The sequence below is a fragment of the Heteronotia binoei genome, chromosome 8, assembly GCF_032191835.1.
Source record: "Heteronotia binoei isolate CCM8104 ecotype False Entrance Well chromosome 8, APGP_CSIRO_Hbin_v1, whole genome shotgun sequence".
In the NCBI taxonomy this organism is placed as follows: Eukaryota; Metazoa; Chordata; class Lepidosauria; order Squamata; family Gekkonidae; genus Heteronotia; species Heteronotia binoei.
This window is the reverse complement of record NC_083230.1, coordinates 110958233-110981576: the sequence shown is the minus strand read 5'-3', so window position 1 is coordinate 110981576 and position 23344 is coordinate 110958233. Positions and strand designations below refer to the sequence as shown.

The 23344-nt window shown below is 48.0% G+C and overlaps 1 protein-coding gene across 1 annotated transcript in view; it reads right to left on the bottom strand.

Annotated features, from left to right (window-relative positions):
* The window catches only part of RERG (RAS like estrogen regulated growth inhibitor), a 207178-nt gene extending 185420 nt beyond the window's left edge, over positions 1–21758 (bottom strand). The window contains exon 1 of the mRNA XM_060244604.1: positions 21700–21758. The gene's annotated coding sequence lies outside the window, so the exon portion shown is untranslated. The remainder of the gene's footprint in view (positions 1–21699) is intronic.
* Between the last annotated feature and the right edge of the window lie 1586 nt (positions 21759–23344).

Below are 23344 nucleotides of genomic sequence, written 5' to 3'. Positions count from 1 at the left end.
TCAGGTTTTTGTTTTTTAAACTTTTTTCTGGTGCACCAAAAGTAGCTCCTTTGGATCTCAAGTCTTGGTCTACTGATCTGTGAGGTCTGGACTGAGACTACCCATAAAACCCGATTCATCTTCTCCAAATATTTAGCCCAGCAATATTGCAGTTCATTAAACTGCCCCCCCCCCCCCAGCCAGGCAGATGTCTAAGGAATTCAGGCCCAAACAGCACACAAGTTGCCATCTGATTTTCCAATGCAATAAAATCTCACTTGTGGCTTTGTCAAAAGCAAGCTGCTTAAAAAGTCATTTGGAGCAGAGCTATTTTGGTTCCCGATCTGACAAACAGTCGCAGAGAACACTCTCCATCACCCTTGACGTCTGGAGGTTTCCGGCCAATGTCATCTGTTCCATTGGCTGGCTGTTTCAGGGTCTGTCCCTTATACCCAAAGACACGCCAGCCCATGGAAACGAAGAACATCTTTTGCTTTCTCTGTTCCAGTGCCCCATCCACAAGGTGGCAAGAAGGTCATCCTTCTTACTTAATAGCAATTTCTCCTCTAATTACACAAGAGTGAATTCCTGCTTGCAAATGGGTGGAAAGGGTTGTAAAGCTGCAGACGACTTATGGTGACCTTGTAGGGTTTTCAAGGTGAGAGGAAAAAAAGAAGTGGTTTGCTCTGGCTTGCTTCTGCAGAGCAACCCCGGACTTCCTTGGTGCTCTCCCATCCAACTACTCACCAGGGTCGACTCTGTTTATATTCTGAGATCTGAAGATGATACTACACAAGTTTGGTGAGAGCCAGTTCGGTGTAGTGGTTAAGTGTGCGGACTCTTACCTGGGAGAACCAGGTTTGATTCCCCACTCCTCCACTTGCACCTCCTAGGATGGCCTTGGGTCAGCCATAGCTCTTGTAGGAGCTGCCCTTGAAAGGGCAGTTTCTGGGAGAGCTCTCTCAGCCCCACCCACCTCACAAGGTATCTGTTGTGGGGGAGGAAGGCAAAAGGAGACTGTGACTGCTCTAAGACTCTGAGATAGTGTAGGGTGGGATATAAATCCAATATCAACAAGGGTGGAATTCTATCAGGAGTTCCTTTGTGTATTAGGACACACACCCCCTGATGTAGCCAATCCTCCAAGAGCTTACAAAAAAGAGCCTTGTAAGCTCTTGGAGGATTGGCTACATCAGGGGGTGTGTGGCCTAATACGCAAAGGAGCCCCTGCTAGAATCCCACCCCTGATATTACTATGCTACCTCCCTACCATGAGTGATGGTGCTGTCAAACTACAGAAAAATTATGGTGATCCCACAGGTTTTTAAGGCAAGAGATGTTCAGAGGTGGCTTAGCATTGCCATAATTTCAGTTAAAGTCTTTATCTTGCTTTCCTCCGAGTAGTTCATGGGACTGAGGGGTGCCAACCTCCAGGAGGGGCCTGGTGCCTCTGTCTAGAGTTGGGTTGTTAGGTCTGTGTTGGAAAATACCTGGAGACTTTGGGGGTGGATCCGGGAGAGGGTGGGGTTCAGGGAGGAGAGGGGCCTCAGCATGGTACAAAGCTCTAGAACCCACCCTTCCAAGCAGCCATTTTCTCCAGGGGAGCTGATCTCTGCCAGCTGGAGATCAGTTGTAAAAATGGGAGATCTCCAGGCCCCAACTGGAGGCTGGGGGCCTTAGTAGAGGTTAGAGAAGTACAGTCCCTCTGGAGAAAATGACAGCTTCAGAGGCTGGATTTGATGGCATCATTTGCTGGCGAGGCCTCTCCCCTCCCCAGCTCTGCCTCCTTAGGCTCCACCCCCAAATCTCAACTAAATTCCCAATCCAGAGTTGGCAACCCCAACAGGTCTGCTTTATTGCATTTTAGCCTCACAACAACTTTGTGAAGAACACTGAGAGAGCAAGGCATCTCCAAGGTCATCCAGGAAAGGTGACCAACCCGAGTGGGAACCTGAAGCTAGGAAATCCTTGAAGTATCTTGCAACGTCTAGTCCGACAATGCATTCTGATGGGCTTGATAAACCACTGGCTGTAGGCTTGCCAATCCCCAGGTCCCAGCGGGGGTTCTTCCGCTTTCCCTGCCTTTTTCCCGCCCCAAATCAGCTGGCCGGTGGGGGAGGGGAAGCCCCGCCCACAGAGGACCATGTGCCTTTCTACCTCTGGAGGCTTCAGGCTCCGATTGAAAGGCTTCCTCTTGAGATGGTGTGTTTGTGTTACTTTGAAGAAGTTGGCAGCAACTCGTGAGTAGAGAGGCCAACCCCTCACTTCAGAGTCGGCAGAAACGGGGTGGGGAATGGAGGAACGGAGGGAAACGTCTGCTGAGCACTTCATTCTTCCCTATGTGGAGATCGATTCTCATAGGGTATAATGGGGAATTGATCTGGAGGTTTCGGGGGCTCTGGGGGAGCTGTTTTTTGAGGTAGAGACACCAAATTTTCAGTATAGTATCTAGTGCCTCTTCCCAAAGAACCCCCCAAGTTTCAAAACAAATGGACCACGGGGTCCAATTTTATGAGCCCCAAAAGAAGGTGCCCCTATCCTTCGTTATTTCTTATGGAAGGAAGACATTTAAAAAGGTGTGCTGTCCCTTTAAATGTGATGGCCAGAACTCCCTTGGAGTTCAATTATGCTTGTCACACCCTTGTTCCTGGCTCCGCCCCAATGTCTCCTGGCTCCTCCCCCAAAGTCCCCAGATATTTCTTGAATTGGACGTGGCAACCCTAACTGGCTGTCATCAAAGAGACTGCACAGAGTTGGTTTCCAAGTCCCACTTTTACAGACAGACGCATCCGTTTTATCATTTGCAACTTCTCTTAATCCAGGGGTGGGGAACCTCCATTCCGAAGGCCATATATGGCCCTTGAGGTCACTTGATGTGGCCCTCGGGGATTGCTGGATTGAACAAAGCCACGTGGCAGCCTCCTTTGGGCCTGGCTGGCCAGCAAGGATCATGGGGCCCAGCTGCGCTGTGCAGCAGCCTCCCCAGGACCAGGCAGGGATCACAGGGCCCAGATGTACTGTGCGGCAGCCTCCCTGGGGCCTGGCTGGCTGGCCAGAATTGCTGCAGGCCTGGAAAAGTTACTGTCACAGTTCAGTTTGCACTTGATTATCCCAGATGGTGTGGCCTAATATGCTAATGAGTGTGTGACCTAATATGCTACTATTAGGGGATGTGGTCTAATATGCTACTGAGTTCCTGCTGGGCTTTTTCTACAAAAAAAGCCCTGGACCTATGTATTTGCCTAGGGCAGCGAGCCATGTGTGTAGGGTTGCCACGTCCAATTCAAGAAATATCTGGGGACTTTGGGGGTGGAGCCAGGAGACATTGGGGCGGAGCCAGGAGCAAGGGTGTGACAAGCATAACTGAACTCCAAGGGAGTTCTGGCCATCACATTTAAAGGGACAGCACAACTTTTAAAATGCCTTCCTTCCATAGAAAATAATGAAGGATAGGGGCACCCTCTTTTGGGGCTCATAGAATTTGACCCCCTGGTCCAATCCTTTTGAGACTTGGAAGGTATTTTGGGGAGATGCACTAGATGCTATACTGAAAATTTGGCACCTCTACCTCAAAAAACAGCCCCCCCAGAGCCCCCGATACCCACAAATCAATTCCCTATCATTCCCTATGGGAATCGTTTGTGGAGGTGCATAATGGCTGTGGGGGTGGGGCTTCCCCCGCTGGCCAGCTGGCTGGGGGAGAGGGGAAGCCTGTAAAATCGGGGGATCCCCTGCTGGGACCTGGGGATTGGGAAGCCTACATGTGTGTATTTGTGTGGGCCAAATTAGGCTCTCCCCACATGGCTTCAAATAGAAAAACGATTATTCTCCCTCAGCGGAGCACTGTTTTTTAAGTTGATAGTTTTTAATGGCCCGCGAATGACATTATAAATATCCATATGGCCCTTGGCAGAAAAAAGGTTCCCCACCCCGTCTTAATCTATTGTAAAATGCTCTTCTTTTTTGTAGGTTTTTGGGGCTTTTTTGTAGCAGGAACTCCTTTGCAGACAGATGCACTCATTTTCTCATTTACAACTCCTCTTCATCTATTGTAAAATCTTATGTAAAATGCTCTTCTTTTTTTGTATGTTTCTAGGCCTTTTTTTTGTAGCAGAAACTCCTTTGCATATTACGTCAAACCCCTCTTATGTAGCCGATCCTCCAAGAGCATACAGGGCTTTTAGTACAGGGCCTACTGTAAACTCTAGGAGGATTGCCGTCTACATCAGGGGTGTGTGGCCCAGGGCTTTTTTGTAGCAGGAACTCCTTTGCGTATTAAGCCATCCCCCTCCCCAATGTAGCCAATCCTCAAAGAGCTTACAGGGCCTACTGTAAGCTCCAAGAGGATTGGCTACATCAGGGTGTGCGTGGCCTAATATGCAAAGGAGTTCCTGCTACAAAAAAAGCCCTGTATGTTTGAATTATTACATAAAGACCAAAAACTGTAAGCAATAATGTTAACCAACCACTTTTGCAAACCATTAGGGAAAAAACCAGAATTCCCTTTTTTTTGGTCCAATACATGTTGCATTCCAGACATTGGCTATTGTGCTCAACTGGAGGACACTGATCTCCAGTCTGTCTCTGCTGATGTTTCCCGTTTGTTTTATGGCGGTTCCGTTTGTTTGCAGTCTTTCTCTCAAGAAACCTGCTGGCTGATTTATATTCGCACCTGGAAAGGAGATTACACGGCCCACGTCTCTGATAATCGCTAGTGGCATAAAAACATCATTAATCTAACTACTCTTGCCACGGTGCGGCTAAAGCTCTCCTTCTCAGGAATAATATCATATACAGAAACAATAACAAAACAAATGCCAAGAGAATTAAGGTCAAAACCCATGCGAGGTGAGAGTTCCGTGTAAAGAGTCCCTAAATATTTTTTTTATTTAGGGAGGGACAGGGTTTTTTTTGTAGCAGGAGCTCCTTTGCATATTAGGTCACACACCCCTGATGTAGCCAATCCTCCTGGAGCTTTCAGTAGGCCCTGTACGAAGAGCCCTGTAAGCTCTCGGAGGATTGGCTACATCAGGCGTGTGTGGCCTAATATGCAAAGGAGTTCCTGCTACAAAAAAAGCCCTGGGAGGAACCCTGATTCAGACTGGCACCACGTCATAGGAGAGAGCAGTTTACAACATCCTCCCTCCTCGATTCCCCCCATGCTGGAACAACCTCTTAATCCTGCTAGTTGTCCTACTGGGGCAAACATATAGGCCCTAAATAGTTCAGCACAAGCACGGAGAGGGGGAGGCTACAATCCGGGTGTCGCAGTTTTGAATCAGTGCCGTGGAAGCTTGCTGGGAAAGCTTGGGGCCAGCCACACACTCTCCACCCAACCTACCTCGCAGGGTTGATGTGGCAAGGAGAAAATGGAGGCAGGGAGAATGGTGTAAGTGGCTTTGAGTCCCCCCTGGGGAGAAAAGCGGGCTATAATGATCGAAGTGAGTAAATAGATCAGGCAGCACATTCGCATATCATTCATTGGGTACCACACTAGAATTGCAAAAGAGAAAAAGAATTGCAGATTTATACCCTGCCTTTCTCTCTGAATCAGAGACTCAGAGCGGCTTACAATCTCCTTTATCTTCTCCCCCCACAACAGACACCCTGTGAAGTGAGTGGGGCTGAGAGGACTCTCACAGCAGCTGCCTTTTCAAGGGCAACCTCTGCCAGAGCTATGGCTAACCCAAGGCCATTCCAGCAGGTGCAAGTGGACGAGTGGGGAATCGAACTCGGTTCTCCCAGATAAGAGTCCGCACACTTAACCACTACACCAAACATGCTCTCTTGAACTTGAACACAGTTTGAGTCCAACGGCACTTTCAAGACCAACAAAGGTTTTCTTCAAGGTGTGAGTTTTGGGGGGCACGCACACTTCTTCAGAACACAATGAAATGGAAATAACAGTCATAAATATAGACAGGGGTCATTTCATAGAAAAGGAGGTGCCAGAGCTCATTAGCAAAACTCATTTGCACATGCCAGAATTTTCATAATGAAAACTTGCTGTGGAGCCTTGTGAGCCAAATTTCTTCTTTGTGAGCTCCTGGCCTTAAAGCTTCTGCATCAATTAGTTTGCTCTAGAGGGTTTTTTTTATCAGGAATGCACAGGAACCCAGTTCTGGCTGGCTTGGTGTTGGGGTGTGTCCTAATATGCAAATGAGCTCCTGCCAGGCCCCTTTTTAACTAAAAAAGTCCTGTGTGAAACAATGGGGATATAGGGGGTGTGGCCTAATATTCAAATGAGTTCATGCTGGGCTTTTTCTACAAAAAAAAAGCCCTGGTTTGCTCTGGAGCCATCCTTCCTGAGCTAAGATAAAAATGTGTGAGCTGGAGGCTAAAAAACTGTGGGCTAGCTCACACTAACTCAGCTTAGAGGGAACACGGCTCCCATCATACTTTTTAAAATGACTTTCTCCTCCGTGGCCACAGCGGCCTGATGAGCAGTTCCATCTGCCTGCTTTATATGTTTTGGTTCTTTTCCTATTGTTGGTGGGGGGAAATATTAGAAAGTTTGTCAAATCTTAGAGCTCAGCAAAATTCTCACAGGGGGTTTGAGCAATGGAACGATGGGGGGGGGGAGAAAATTCTCACAGGGGGTTGCAACAATGGAACAATTGGGGGGGGGGGGGTAAGAAAGAAAGAGCACAATAAAATTTAGAGGTTCCAGAGCTCTGCTCCTGCCCAAGATGAGGACTGCATATAGGTGGGCAGCAAATTAGCATGCACAATAACGAAGATGTTTTTAACAGATTGAAAGAATAATAAGCTTAGTTTATGGCTATCATCTGTTGGGTTCAACTGGGGGGGAGGGAAACATGGCCAAGGTAATAAATATGTCAAAACTGGAGCTTGTTTGCAAGCTGAGTCTTCCAGGTGGACAGGACAAGACACTCCAGTTGCAAATGACTGCTTCAGCGCAGAAATAGTACAGGCCCTCAGCTTAGACTGGGGCATGGAAATGGGGTTTAATCCTTCCATTTCTTATTTTTACAATATTAATCTCTCCGGGCTATTATTTCTCCTGGGGGGTGGTAATACAGGGAGCCTATACTCTCCCCCTGCCCAGGGCTCACTTTGTAGCAGGAGCTCTTTTGCATATTAAGCCACATCCCCCTGATGTAGCCAATCCTCCAAGAGCTTACAGGGTTCTTAGTACAGGGCCTACTGTAAGCTCCAGGAGGATTGGCTGCACCAGGGGGGCGTGGCCTAATATCCAAAGGAGCTCCTGCTACAAAGTGAGCCCTGCCCCTCCCTGAAACTCAGACAACAGCCCAGAGTGGAACTGAGTTCACAAAAATTACGCAGTGATTGCGATTAAAAATGTTTCAAATAAATATCTTCCGCTGGGATCGAACTCAGGTCGGGAGCAGAGAGCTTGGACTGCAGGACTGCAGCTTTACCACCCTGCACCATGGGGCTCTTCTGTTCTCTTCTTTTTAGTTCCCTCCTTTTGAGCTGTCTAATTGTCTGGGGCAAGCTTGCCCTGGGTTTGAAGCAGTCTCAATGTTGCTAGCTTTGCAAGGAGATCTAAAATGAAGCAAACAACCTCACGGTCACAAGAAGACCACATCAAATGCAGAGCCCTGACCTTGAATGGCACAGGCTAGCCCAATCTTGTATCATCAGACCACTGAAGCAAAACAGAACAGGCCCTGGATAGTATTTGGAGGGGACACCACCAAGCAAAGCCCAGGGTCGCTATTTCTATCAGACTCCGTATGGTCTCCTCAGGCCCCTCACACTCCGTATGGTCTCCTCAGACCGGCAGTGGCTTTCCAAGGTCTCAGGCAGAGGTCTTTCACATCACCTACTGCCTGGTTCTATTTAATTGGAGATGCCGGGGATTGAACCTGGGACCTTCTGCGTGCCAAGCAGGAGCTCTTCCACTGAGCCGCAGCCCATCCCCTGTCCCACTTCCCATGACCTGCTGTTACTCTAAAACGGGGGGGTTTTTTGTAGCAGGAATTCCAGGATCATTTAGTTCACAGGTGACAAACTCATTTTTTTTACCAGGGCCGGATCTGACATAAAAGTCATTTTGTCAGGCCGGGCCACGTGGATCATAAAATGTAATGCCAGGTACTAGAGATACAAACTTTATAAAGGATACGAACCCAATTAATATTCATTTTTTAACTCAAAAATACAAACAGGGCTTTTGTGTAGCAGGAACTCCTTTGCATATTAGGCCACACCTCCTGATGCAGCCAGTCCTCCAACAGCTTACAGGGCTCTTCGTACAGGGCCTACTGTAAACTCCCAAGAGGATTGGCTACATCAGGGGTATGTGGCCTAATATGCAAAGGAGTTCCTGTTACAAAAAAATGCCCTGCAAACACTCTTAAAACATTAATGCTCTTGCAGTATTTCCATATAGTATCTCCCTGATGCCCCCCCCTCCCACTTCCACTGCTGGTTTTGAATTCGCACTGGGACAATATACAGGGACACAGCCTCTGACATCTGGCAATAGAGGTAATAACCAGTTTGACACCCCTGATTCACAGCTACCTCCATCCCATTCAAATTGGCACTTTTTTGGGGGGGTGCAATTTCAGTCCCTTGCGACCACTATTTCCCCTGGTAGGAAGACGGCTGCCAGTCTGCGCCCATGATGGACCAATGGTCAAGACTCTGTGTGGCAGCTTCACGTATTCCCCCAGGGACTCCTGCTTCAGGCAAAGAAGAAGAAGATATTGGATTTATATCCCGGCCTATACTCTGCATCTCAGAGTCTCGAAGTGGTCACAATCTCCTTTACCTTCCCCTCCTCCCACAACAGACACCCTGTGAGGTGGGTGGGGCTGAGAGAGCTCTTACAGTAGCTGCCCTTTCAAGGACAATTCCTACAAGAGCTATGGTTGACCCAAGGCCATTCCAGCAGCTGCAAGTGGAAACCAGGTTCTCCCAGATAATAACTACTACACCAAAGTGGCTCTCTAAATAACTACAAAGGCACCTGGAGTAATAAAGGAAACCTCCCCCCCCCTCCCCAAAAAGAAAAAAGTAAAACGTGCCTGGCTTCAGCAGCCCAAAAGCATCCAGCGAATCCCAAACCCCAAGAGCAACTCTGAACATAGGCAGAGGGCTCTCCTCCACCACCTGTTTCATTGCAGCCCGCCGCTGGAGTGGGTGGGGGGGGGGGAGAGAAAGGGAAGAGAAGCCGGTTTGTTGTCACCCCTTCTGGGAATCCAGAGCACCGAAAAAAGGGGCAAGGCGAGCACCGAAAAAAGGGGCAAGGTGGGTCGACCCAGGGCTGGTTCCGCCACTAGGTAAACTAGGCGATTGCCTAGGGCGCTGGCCTCCTGAGGTCTCTGAATTGGGCGGCCCCCCCATGTGACTTGGTGACATTATCAGCGCGGGGGAGGGGGCACCAGAAGTTAGCCTTGCCTAGGGTGCCAGAGAGCCTAGGGTCTGGGCCTGCCTAAACCCACCGCCCCCCTCCCACGCGCGCCCCCCTTCCCCTGATCCTCCGCCCCGAGATCCTTGCGAAGAGGGAAGCTCCGGGAAGTGTGGCTGTCTCTCTCTCTCTCTCCCTGGGGGGAAAAACCCCCAGCAGACAACCAAAGGGCATCTCCCGCTCGCTCTCTCCTTTGCAACGCGGTTCGCCCCTTTCAAAGGCTCTGCAACGCCGGCTTCCCAGCCGCCTCCCTCTTCGTCTGCTGCCGCCGGCGACTCACTCACCTCTCCGCAGCAACTCTGCAGACGGGGCTGCTGGCTTGGAAGTCGCCAGCTCTGCCGCTTGCAAAAGAGCCGGGCTTGCCCTCCTTGGAGGATCAGAGCTGCAAGCCAAGCGGGGCCATGGGGGAGGAAGGGGGGGGGTCGCTTTGCCTCCCCCCACAACGCAGACGAGCGGCGGAGACGCTGCTGCAGAACGCAAAAAAGAAAAAAGTGGATTTTTTTTTTTCGCAGAGCTTCTTCGGTGCGATTTCCTTCCCGGGCGCCCTGCAAGGAGAAGCGGAGAGCGCGGCGGCTGGGAAAGGAAGCTCTGCGGCGCCCCCTGCAGGCCGCGAGGAGGCAGGACCCGAGAAAGGAGCGCGGAGATTCTCTGGTGGGATATAATTTTCAGACCGGACGGGGGGGGGGTCACCCTACGTGGCGCGCCTGGTTTGCCCCCCTCCCTTCCACCCAGGAAGATTTTTATAAAGATAAACAGGCTCTTGAGACTTCACACATTGTCGTTTCCATTTCAAGCGACGGAGTTTAGAACGGCGACGTTTTATAGGCCGAGGCTTGACGGGCGGGGACGTTTTTATAGCGAGATCGCACACGCGGCACGCAGCAGGAAACCACAAGGAGATCGTTGCGAGAGGGCAGCGCCAAAATAAAATAGGCATCTAAGGGCACATTTCAAGGCCAGCCCGAAGCTGTCTGGCACCCTAGGCGAGGCTAACTTCAGGCGCCCACCCCCACCCCCCTCCACCACTGCACTGATAACCAGTTTTCAAAAACAGTTTAGGGCACAAGATAGCAACAAGGATGCACATAATGCCCTGTTTCACACGCATTGCCTGCAGAATGGATGGAGCATTGGTTTCCTGTATGAATTATATAAATGTTTTTGAAGCTCATAGAAGCCTCGTGTGAAACAGGGCATTATGCACATCCCTGTTGCGATCTTGTGCCTTGCTGCTTCCAGCTTTTACACTGGCTGTGATTGAAAGAAGATTTGGAGCATTGGACTGTATTCACACGGCTCACCATAGCACAGCCCAGATTTCCAGCTTTGAAGGATAAACATTCAATTACAAATTGATGGACTTTGCATTCGGGTGTGGTTTATATTTGCACGTTGGATTGTATTGTATTATCTTATAAGGGAATTTGTTATAAAATACTCAGATTTTCTATAATTGAGGCTGTTTTGGCGTGGATGCCTTAGTTCTTCTTACCTGCCCCACCTGGAGGCTGGCAACTGTAGCAGGAGTTTTCATGAACCACTGCACACTTCTTCAGATATCACGAAAGCTCACCCCCTGCTACAAATTTTATTAGTTTTTAAGGTGCTACTGGCCTCTTGCTCTTTTCTACAGTAGATAGATCAGGGGTTGTTTTGTAGAAAAAATAGATGGTGGAGCTCATCCAGGGATTGTTGTGCAGCTGCACCTATGGACAAGGAGGTGGAACTCCCAGAAGAAGGAGATGGAACTCTCAGAAAAGTTCAGGAGCTGTGCTCCTGTGAGCTCCCACTGAATCCGAGGCCTGAGATAGATCCAGATGAGCAGCCGTGTTGGTTTGAAGCAGAAGAACAAAGCAGGAGAACAAAGCACCTTTAAGATCAGCAAAGTTTTATTCAGAATGTAAGCTTTCGTGTGCTAGAAGCACACTTCATCGGACAATAGGATGGAATGGCAAGCAATCTTAAATATAGAGAAAGTGGGCAGTGAATTAGTATGCAAAATCATGGAAATGTTTTTTAGCAGATTAAAAGAATCACAAGTTGGGTCTGGCGATTGTTAGTTTGTGTTAATTATCTGAAGCAACAACCAAAGCAATATAAGTTGTGAGAGCCAGTTTGGTGTAGTAGTTAAGTGTGCAGACTCTTATCTGGGAGAGCTGGATTTGATTCCCCACTCCTCTACTTACAGTTGTTGTAATGGCCTTGGGTCAGCCATAGCTCTCGCAGGAGTTGTCCTTGAAAGGGCAGCTGCTGTGAGAGCCCTCTCAGCCCCAGCCAACTTACAGGGTGTCTGTTGTGGGGTTAGAAGATACAGGAGATTGAGCCGCTCTGAGTCTCTGATTCAGAGAGATGGGCAGGGTATAAATCTGCAGCCTTCTTCTTTTCTACAGTGTCAGTTTAGCCATTTTAGCTTCTAAGGAGACTTTAATCTCAAACCCATTTATACCTCTATCTATCTATCTATCTATCTATCTATCTATCTATCTATCTATCTATCATCTATCTATCTATCTATCCCTCCATCCATCCATCCATCCATCCATAATAATATAAAGAAAAACAATTACCTAATATAATGAAATATATTACAGATGATTATATATAATCAAACATGAAAGAATAAAATTTCACCCCAACGTCATCTTCGTTATGCTCAAGAAGTTTTTTGGACTTTGCCTAAAACATACAGTCATATCTACTTCCGGTGGGTACATTTATAGTCATATTCACCTTTGTTTGTCTTTTTGACAGTTCTGGGGATCCATAAAACTCTCCTCCGATGCCACCTTTCAAAGGAATCAACTTTCTCCCTGTTGGCTTTCTTCGTTGTCCAACTTTCACACCCAGCAGGGACTAATTTGCATATTAGGCCTCACCCCTGATGTCACCATTGTTCCACATAGGGCTTTTTGAAGGAAAAGCCCAGCAGGAACTTATTCGAATATTAGGCCACACCCCCTGATGCCAAGCCAGCCGAAACTGTGTTCCTGGGCGTTCCTGCTCAAAAAAAGCCCTGTTCACACTCCTCCATAGCAATGGAGAAAGGCATGAATGACCATGGTCTTGGATCCCGGTAACACCTTCTCTACACTTTATAATCTTTTCCATCTCCTTCGTGGCTGCCCTTCCCAGTCGAACAAAGTTTATTCTATCAGAGGAGCTTCTGTGTTGGGCTTGAATAAATGCTGCACGTGTGTTTATTTTGTGGACTTCCATCTGCTCTATGCAGTGTCACCTGGTAGGGCTCTTGTGACGGATAGTAGCAAAGTAGTACTATATTATGAAGGGCTTTGGAAATGCTAAGACGGGGAGGCAAACGCCAAAGATCTCCAACATGACTGTGACGTAGTTGTCAGACGGTGGGGCCATGAGTCCCCACTATGTCATGGAACAAAGTCAGAGCCCCATGGCACCTTTAAGACCGGCAAAGTTTAATTCAGGCTGTAAGCTCTCTAAGCGTGCTTGCCCATGAAAGCTCACACCTTGAATTAAACTTTGTTGGTCTTAAAGGTGCCACGAGGCTCTAATTTTGTTCTACGGCTTCAGACCAACATAGTTTAATTTCCCTCACAGAAATGTTTCCACAAGCAGGGCTTTTTTTTGCAGCAGGGCCTCCTTTGCATATTAGGCCACACACACACACCCCCGATGTAGCCAATCCTCCAAGAGCTTACTGGGCTCTTCTTACAGGGCCTACTGTAAGCTCTTGGAGGATTGGCTACATCAAGGGTATGTGGCCTAATATGCAAAGGAGTTCCCGCTACAAAAAAAGCCCTGGTCACAAGGATAAAACAAAGGAGGGGAAAACAATGTCCGAGGGGTGGGTAGGTATAGGAAAAGAAAAGTCTCCTGTGCAAGCACCAGTCATTTCCGACTCTGGGGTGACGTTGCTTTCACAACGTTTTCACGGCAGACTTTTTACAGGGTGGTTTGCCATTGCCTCCCCCAGTCATCTACGCTTTCCCCCCAGCAAGCTGGGGACTCATTTTACCGACCTCGGAAGGATGGAAGGCTGAGTCAACCTCGAACCGGCTACCTGAAAACCCAGCTTCCATTGGGGATCGAATTCAGGTTGTGAGCAGAACTTAGGACTGCAGCACTGCAGCTTTAACACTCTGCACCACGGGGCTCTTGGGTGGGTATAAGCAGGTGACAAATAGCTAAATAATAAGGATTTCCATGACTCACGTCTGGGTTTACAGCCTTAAAATCTACTGACTCTTTTTTTCGAAGTCAGGTGTTTTGTTTTGTTCGTTTGTTTTTTGTATCAGCCTTGCAAAACCTTGCAATCATCCGTCAGCCACATGAATAAGATCCTAGCAAAAATTTCCTCGCCAGCCCGTGGTGTCGAGTCTAATGCTGAGCTTTTTCATCTGTCATCATAACATTCCTTCATTCTGACTCTGAAGGCAACAACAAATATGAAAAGCCATAGATGGTTGTCTTCAGTGCCCCGTCTATTAATAACACCCAGACAATCTAAATATGATTTTTTATTTCTCAGCAGGGCCCTCTGTTCCTCTGGGTTAAACACCTTGAGGGAAATTCATTTGGGGAGAGCTTTTTTGGTAGAAAAAGCTCAGCAGGAACTCATTTGCCTGTTAGGCCACACCCCCTGACATGACCGTTGTTTCACACAGGGCTTTTATTGTAGGGGGAAAATCCAGCAGGAACTCATTTGTATGTTAGGCCATATTCTCTGGTGCCAAGCCTGCTGGAACTGCGTTCCTGTTAAAAAAAAAAAAGGCCCTGCATTTGGGACGTGCCGCCATGTTAGCCTGCAGACAGATCCCATGGAGGCGAACAAAGTCCGTGTCAGAGTGTCTTTAGGCACATTTTGCCGCAGGACAATTGCACACCAGCTCTTAATTTGCAAACTGAATCCCAAAGATAAATATTTCAGAGGGTAGAGGTGTTAGGTTTGAGTCCAGCAACACTATCGATTAGCCACTGTTGTTGGTCTCTGAAGTGCAGTTAGGGTTGCCAGCCTCCAGGTGGGACCTGGAGATCTCCTACTTTTGCAACTGATCTCCAGCTGGCAGAGATCAGCTCCCCTGGAGAAAATGGCTGCTTTGAAGGGTGGGCTCTATGGCATTGCATCATGCTGAGGCCCCTCCCCTCCCCAAACCCCACTGTCTCCCAGATCCACCCCCAAAATCTCCAGTTATTTTCCAACACAGACCTGGCAACCCTAATAATTCTATCTATGTAAAGTGTATCTATGATTCCTCTTTGGATAGTTAAGATTTTTGCTATAACCATTATAATTATTGTAATATTTAAGATTACTGTTCCAAACTTTTATCACTTTGTCCTATTATTATTATTACACCTGATGTTACAAATTGTTGCACTTTGTTTCTCCTTGTTGGCATATAGACTAATTTGTATTGCTACTTTTTCAAATAGTTATGCCAATAAAAGTTTTTGGAATTGAATAGTGCTACTCAGGGGTCGTTTTGGTGGATAGGTGGTGGATCTCATTAACATAACTCATTAGCATATGCCCTGCCCAGCCAAAAGCAACCCAACGCAAGAAAGGAGAACCCCTATGAACCTATGAAGCTGCCTTATACTGAATCAGACCCTCAGTCCATCAAAGTGAGTATTGTCTGCTCAGACTGGGTGGCTCTCCAGGGTCCCAAGCTGAGGTTTTTCACACTTATTTGCCTGGACCCTTTTTTAGTTGGAGATGCCAGGGATTGAACCTGGGACCTTCTGCATACCAAGCAGATGCTCTACCACTGAGGCACCGTCCCACCCTGGGCAAGCAAGGCCTGCTTGGGCTGGCTAGAGACCCAGCCAGCCCAAGCAGGCCTCTCTCACCTGTGGCTCTCCTGGGCCGCCACCCACCCCACCCCCAGTCAAAAGGCCAGTAAGCCACCCACTGCCCCAAGTGGAGAAAGGGTGCTGCGTTCTTCTCCAGGGGTTAATGAGGGTTGCTGAGGGCATGGCAAAGATCTTGGTGACTGGCTGGCTGCCCACTCTTCTAATTCAGGAACTGTTATGCAGCTGCACCTACTATTCAATGGACAAGGTAGGCAGGTGGGGAGGAGGAGGGAGGGCCGTCAGAAAGGTTCGGGAGCTGTGCTCCTGTCAGCTCCTGCTGAATTCAAGGCCTGGTGCTACTGAACTTGACTCTAAAAGTTAAATGTGGAATTTTACAGTGGGATTCAAACTTAAATGCATTAGGCTTGTTGGTTTAGCTGGAACCTTTTGACTTTTGCAGGTCTGAAATGTAACACAGATGAATAAGGATTCCCTGTTTTGTCCCTTTTCATATGCATTATGTATCCACAATGAACGCTCTTCCTTGTGGATTCTATAGTTTAATTTGTTTTGTGTACGCTTGTAATACCCAACGTATTTGATATCGTACATGACTATCAAGCACTTTTTAAAAACTGCGGTGCTGGGTACACGGTTCCCCCCTTTTTATTTTATCCTTACGATAACCCTGTGAGGTAGATTAGACTGAGAAACTGACCAGCCCAAATCCCCCCAGTGGACTTCATGGATAAGTGGGATTTGAACCTGGATCTTTCAGGTCCCAGATCAGCATGCTGACCTCTGCACCACACTGCCCCAAAACAGCTCCTATGTTTATTTGTACATTATGTTTTTATAGAGCAGGGGTGGCCAAACTGACTCGGGAGCCACATGTGGCTCTTTCGTACATATTGTGTGGCTCTTGAAGCCCCCAATGCCCCATCAGCCAGTTTGGAAAAGGCATTTGTCTCTTTAAATCACTTCCCAAAGCCAACATCTGGCAGTTTGGAAAATGCATTTAAAGTTGTTTTCTTTCTACCTCTCCCTCCCCCTTCCATCTATTTGCTTTCCTTCCTTCCTCCCTCTCTTCCTTCCTGTCTTGTGGCTCTCAAACATCTGATGTTCATGTCTTGCGGCTCTCAGACATCTGATGTTTACTCTATTTGACTCTTATGTTAAGCAAGTTTGGCCAACTCTGTTATAGAAGATGTAGCGGTGGCCACAGGAATAAACAGCTTTAAAGGGGGGTTAGATAGATTCATGGAGAATAAGTCTATCAATGGTTACTAGACATGGTGGCTGAGGGGACTGTGATGGGCACAATATAGTCAGTTTGGTATAGTGGCTAAGACTCTAATCTGGAACCATGCTAGATTTCCCCACTCCTCCTCCACACAAAGCCTGCTGGGTGGCCTTGGACCAGTCACAGTTCTCTCAGAACTCTCTCAGCCCCACCTCCCTCAGAAGGTGTCTGTTGTGGGGAGAGGAAAGGACGGAGATTATAAGCCATTCCTAGACTCCTTCAGGTAGTGAAGGGTTGGGTATAAAACTGGCACTTCTTTTATTATTTCCCCAGACTTTCCCCATTGAGTGTCACTAACACATATATCAATCCACAGCCTTATCGTGAAGGAAAACTTTGTCGAAATGTGCCATTATGACCTCCAATGGATAGGATGAAAATTATTGTTCCAGAAGCAACATGATATACTTAATTTTTTTGGCCACTTTTAATCTTTTGCCTTGCCAATAACTGCACTTTGCTTCTTCAAGGCTGGCTTCAGCAGTTTAAGCGCATACAGGTGTGGAATAATCGGAAGTGAAAAAGAATTCAATTTGAGACGCTCTGCTCTGCTTACTTCTCATTCTGTGTTCCATTCTCCCAAACATTAAACAGAAAAAATGACCTCTCCCAGATATGGTCAAGTTCAAAGAAAAACTGATTGTGGGTTGTCCCTGCTTGGCAAACTGCTTTCCTCTCACCCATTGGATGAGTTGCTCTGAGGTCACAGAGTATTCACAAATGTTCTAGATAAGGCTCATGGAGTGCTGGAGTCAAGCCAATGTTGGGATTGGCTGAGAATGCCACACAAAGGGATTAGTGCGTGGATGGCCAAACTGTGGCTCGGGAGTCACATGTGGCTCTTTCACACATATTGTGTGGCTCTCAAAGCCCCCCCCCCCCATCAGTCAGCTTGGAGATGGCATTTGTCTCTTTAAATCACTTGTCCAAGCCAAGCCAGCTGGTGGCTTCAAGAATGTATTTAAAGTTGCTTTCTTTCCATCTCTTCCTCCTCCCTCCCTCCCTCTCCATCGTCCTTCCTTCCCAATTTGTGACTCTCAAACATCTGACATTCATGCCTTGTGGCTCTCAAACATCTGACGCTTATTCTGTGTGGCTCTTGTGTTAAGCAAGTTTGGCCAGTTTTGGATTAGTGCTTCTTGAAGATGCAGAACTGAAGGCAAATTAAGCACAGATTGGGGTGGGTGGGGGGTGGGAAGGACGCTAACATAGACTGAGTAAAGGGAGACGCTTGCATTATATCAGGGGTGGCCAAACTTCCTTAATGTAAAAGCCACATAAAATAAACATCAGATGTTTGAGAGCCACAGGAGGGAAGGAGGGAAAGAAGGAAGGAAGGAAGTTCTTTGACTTCAGTGTTTTAGCTGGAGTTGTTATTGATTCTTTAAACTGTACATGTCTTTTAGGCCCTGGATTGCAAAGAGTGTCAATGTTGTGAGTGGGGGTTGTTGTGCACAGAGTGAAGGAAAGGAGGGGTACTGTCAAAAAGCCAAGAGGACAGGCAGAGTTTCAGTCGGATGCTTAAAGATGCCACCTTGAATGGGTTTTGAGCATGACCTTCTTCTAAGCAAAAGAGGCTGTTGCTGTCTTACTCTGATAGCAAGGGCTAGAAAGTTTGGCTCCTCTCTTCCTTTGGTTTCTCCCCTGTTGCTCACATCCTCCCCCTCTGGGCCAGGTGACCTTTCCGGAAGGCGAACAGTCACCAAATCTGAGCAATGTAGCCCAACAGGGGTTTGACTTGCCCCTAATTTTCAGGCCTGCATTGAAACAGACCTCGTGTGGACTCGAGGAGCAGTCGACCAAAAATCTCCCCTGGCTGATGTTGATTTCCCCCCCACACCTCCCCCTCGTTGCAGACATCTATTCTAAAGAAAGCATCTTAACTAAAATAAACCCCAAGAAAGAAATCATGGAGGATTGGATGTAATCTGGGCTTGAATTCAGCAGGAGCTCACAGGAGCAGAGCCGGCGCGTGGGAGTCAGCAAACTAGGCGATTGCCTAGGGCGCCAGCTCCCGGCAGGGGCGGGTGCCCCCTCCCCGCTTGCACCGGCCCTGAGCCTCCCGCTCATTTTTTCTGGGCTCTGAGCTGAGAAAGAGTGTCGTTTCCCTTCCCCAGCATCCTCTGAAGACGCTGGGGAAGCAAAGGGCTGAGTGTTCTTTCTGCTCTAAGGGATCGGAGGAGCCGAAAGAGCAGAGCAGCGTTTCCCTTCCCCAACACCCTCCGAGGGAGGGCGTTTGCATGGAGGGCTCCTCATGAGGAGCCCTCCATGCAAACGGGGCCCGATTTGGGCCGGCTCTGGGTGCCCTCCCCCACTGGGGAGGCAGAGCCTGCTTCGGGCAGCAAAACCCCCAGCACTGGCTCTGCACAGGAGCACACCTCCTGAACCTCCAGCCAGGGGTCTGTGTGCAGTGGGGAGTTCTCTTCTCGCTGCACAAAGATCCCGGGGCATATGCTACTGAGCTCCTGCACCTTCCCCCCCCCCCCCCTACAACATGACCCCTGGATGAAGTGCTTCTTTGCAAAGTAAGGAAATGACTTTGCTCTTTAAACTGGCCTGTTCTGTACAGTGGAAGGACTTATCATTTGATTTTTCCAGAATTCAGGCTTGATTTGGCCTGGAAACCACTGGTTTGTCTTTTTTGGTGGTCCACTGTATCCATAAAACTCTCCTCCAGTGAAGAAGAAGAAGAAGAAGAGGAGGAGGAGGAAGAAGAGGAGGAGGAGGAGGAGATTGGATTTATGCCCCTCCCTTTGCTAGCCAAAGGAGTCTCAGTCTCCTTTCCTTTCCCTTCCCCTCCCCACAACAGACACCCTGCGAGGTAGGTGGGGCTGAGAGAGCTCTCCCAGAACTGCTCTTGAGCAGAACAGCCTTGAGAGAACTTGTACAATATATCCTTCAAAACCTCACCGATTGAATTATCACTCTCACACAAAAAGTGTGTAAGCAAACATTTACTGCACAGTTTATAATAAGTCCATACAGCAAAATAATAGAACAAACACCCATGCGACTGTTTTCTAAAGTCACGTCTCAGAGGCACTGCCTTCAGCCGCTTCTTGCAGTTCAGAATCTGGGTGGAGACAAGGGCATCGCTCTGCACAACTTTTCACAAAGAGTTCAAAAGATCGTATTTCCTGGATTTCCTACGGTTTCGTTGGTTTCACCCTTCGTCAGTCTTCTCTCAATGCTGTTTTAACTGGAGCCGCAGTACGAAGAATTCAGTCACGGATCAACACGTACATGCTCAAGTCTCTGCTACCATAGACATCTCGGAGGGTGTCTGTTGCGGGGAGGGGAAAGGAGACTGCAACTGCTTTGGCTAGCAAAGGGAGGGGCATAAATCCAATCTCCTCCTCCTCCTCTGCTACTGAAGGCAGTGTCTCTGAGACGTGACTTTAGAAAACAGTCGTGTGGGTGTTCGTTCTATTGAGAAAACTTGTGGCTGACTCAAGGTCACACCAGCAGGTGCAAGTGGAGGAGTGGGGAATCCAACCTGGTTCTCCCACATAAGAGTCATTGCACTTAACCACTGCACCAAACTGGCTCTCGTTTCAGGTTGGGAAAATGTCATCCAAGTCCCCTCTCCGTGCGGCCCATGGTCCTGCTCTGAATCGCATCCTCACATGCCTGGGACTTAAATGACAGATGTGGAATCCCTAGAGCACAGCTGCTCAAAAGTCTTTGTGGTGCCAATGAGGACTCTAATACGTGTGAATTGTCTCTTAGTGTCTTGCCTCTCAAGTCTTCTCATAGTCACGTCTCAGAGGCACTGCCTTCAGCTGCTTCTTACAGTTCAGAATCTGGGTGGAGAAAAGGGCATCGTTCTGCACAACTTTTCACATAGAGTTCAAAAGACCGTATTTCCTGGATTTCCTACGGTTTCGTTGGTTTCACCCTTCGTCAGTCTTCTCTCAATGCTGCTTTAACTGGAGCCGCAGTACAAAGAATTCAGTCACAGAGACGTGACTTCTCATAGGTGGAAAGGGCCTTCAAGTCACAGCTGACCCTGTACAGCAAGGGTGTCAAACTCATTTGTTATGATCTGACCTAAATGAGATCTTGCTGAGCTGGGCCAGGCCAGGCCATGTGTGTACCTATTTAAGATTAGATAGCAGAGATATAAATTTTTTAAAGGACACAGACAAACACGACTAAAGATTAAAAAACAAAACCTTAAAATAAAACATGCTTTAAAAATTTGCACTTGTTTGTCTTCAAGGTGCTTTCTTTGTATTTCTCCCAGGGGATCCAGGGAACTCGGCAAAAGAAGCTCTGGCTCTTTCCCTCCCTTCCCAGGGAACCAGGAGGGGCCAGGAGCCTCAACCAAAGTCGAGGTTTTGCTCTATAGCTCCTGTGTGATTGAGCAAGCCTGGCAAAGCAAGCTAAGATGCAGAAGGAAGCAAGAGAGAGGGAGAAAGAAGCAGACAAGAGCCAGTTGCTCGGGGGGCTGATAGGAGCCCTCTGAGGGCTTCATTCAGCCCCTGGGCCACATGTTTGATACCCCTGCATAGAGTTTTCAAGGCCAGAGGCAGGTAGAATCATAGAGTTGGAAGGGACTTCTAGGGTCATCTAGTCCAACCCCTGCACAATGCAGGAAACTCACAAACACTTCCCCCTAAATTCACAGGATCTTCATTGCTGTCAGATGGCCATCTAGCCTCTGTTTAAAAACCTCCAAGGAAAGAGTGCCTCCAGTCCCTGTATCTTTTCCTCCAGCAGGGTCACTAACTTACAGTTACTGCAAGTGTAATTTGTGCTACTCTCAGGTAGAAATACAAACATCCCACAGTTTTTACACATCACTGCCTCTGCTCCCTCACCAGCCATACTGCTGCAATCCATTTCAAAAATTTTTTTATCTTCACTTCTCTTTAAATCTCACTACCAATTGCCACTTGAAACTACTTTTGAGTAACTTCCCACCTTTCTACAGAACCCCTAGGCTAGACCCCCAGGCCAAGAGCCCTTTGGCTCTTGCCCTTCTGCTTGCGCCTCTGCAAATTAAAGGCTCAAGCCCCCACCCACCTCTGATTCAACAGCCAGAGCAACAGCAGAGGGTGGGGCCAACAATTACCCCCAGGCAAACAAGCTCTCCTCACTCAGCAACAGCTATACAAAAGACACACAAAAGCAATCAGAAACCCCTCTCCAGGAGGCACCAAGCACTCCACAGTTACCTCCCACAGCAACCCTAGGTAATGTTCCCCAGCAGTTTTAGAAAAGCAAATCAAGTCTCACTCACCTTACCAGCAGCTCTGTTCCAGATCCAAACAGCTTCTTCTACTGCAGCTGAGCCACTTCTGCCTCTGGCGAGGATGAGCCTTGCAAATTAAAGGCTCAAGCCCTCACCCACCTCTGACTCAACAGCCAGAGCAACAGCAGAGGGTGGGGCCAGCAATTACCCCCAGGCAAACAAGCTCTCCTCACTCAGCAACAGCTACACAAAGACACACAAAAGCAATCAGAAACCCCTCTCCAGCAGGCACCAAGCACTCCACAGTTACCTCCCACAGCAACCCACAGGTATAGGTGGTTTGCCCTTGCCTGCCTTTGCATAGCAACCCTGGACTTCCGTGGTGCTCTCCCATCCAAGTACTAACCTCCGCAAACCCTGCTTAGCTTCTGATATCTGATAAGATCAGGCTAGCCTAGGTCATCCAGGTCAGGATTTAAAATGGAGAGAGAGAAAGAGAGAGAGAGAATGAATGAATGAATGAATGAATGAATGAATGAATGAATGCACCATCAGGTTGCAGCCAACTCCAAGGCAACCCCACTCACTGGGCTTTCAAGGCAAGAGATGAGCAGACAGGGGGCTGCCATTACCTTCTTCTGTGTTAGCACTCATGGTCTTCCTTGGTGGTCTCTCATTCAAATACTAACTGTGGGTGATACTGCTTAGCTCTCAAGCCCAGAGGATGGTGTGGAATTGTTTTCTGTGGCCTTGGAAGGTAGGACCAAAACCAATGGGTTGAAATTAAATCAAAAGAGTTTCCAGCTAAACATTAGGAAGAACTTCCTGACCGTTAGAGCGATTCCTCAGTGGAACAGGCTTCCTCGGGAAGTGGTGGGCTCTCCTTCCTTGGAGGTTTTTAAACAGAGGCTAGATGACCATCTGACAGCAATGAAGATCCTGTGAATTTAGGAGGAGGTGTTTGTGAGTTTCCTGCATTGGGCAGGGGTTGGACTAGATGACCCTAAAGGTCCCTTCCAACTCTATGATTCTATGATATGTGCATCTATGAGATCTCTTGTTACAAGACCCTGGTGCCATACACGGAGTCACTTCCATGGTTAAGCAGAGATTTGAACCCAGTTCTTTCCCAGTCTGAATTCACCACTATGCTACACTGCCTTTTGTTGTAACGGTATAAGTTGTTCATGGTTATTTGCTCAGGAATATTCTCATGTATTCCTCAAATCCTTCCAAGCTTGAAGCTCTAGGTCCGTGAATAGTCTGTAACTTACCCTGACATGGGAATAGGTTTTAGTTTATCTTCTCTCTGGTGCCGTCCATGGTAGCTGTCAAAAGTCTCGCTGAAATGTACTTTCTCTCTTCTTCAGACTGAAGGATTCTCCCCCCCACCCCATCCCTCCCAAGAAAACCTACTTCTCTTCACTTTAATGTGTTTGGGCACCAGTCACTTCTCATGGGCAAAACGGGCTAATAAGGTTTACCAGCTGTTGCCAGAGAGGTGCCTGAAATGCAGCCATCAATTCCATCTGACCATCTCATCAGCTTGACAGAGAACAGTGATGTTTGGGGTCTCAGGAGAATTCATTGCCTCAATTGCAAGGCAATTTAGCTGTCAGAGATGGCTGCAGCTTAGAGAGAGTCGCCGGCAGATTTCGCATCAAGAAGAAGAAAAGGGTTTTTTAAAATACCC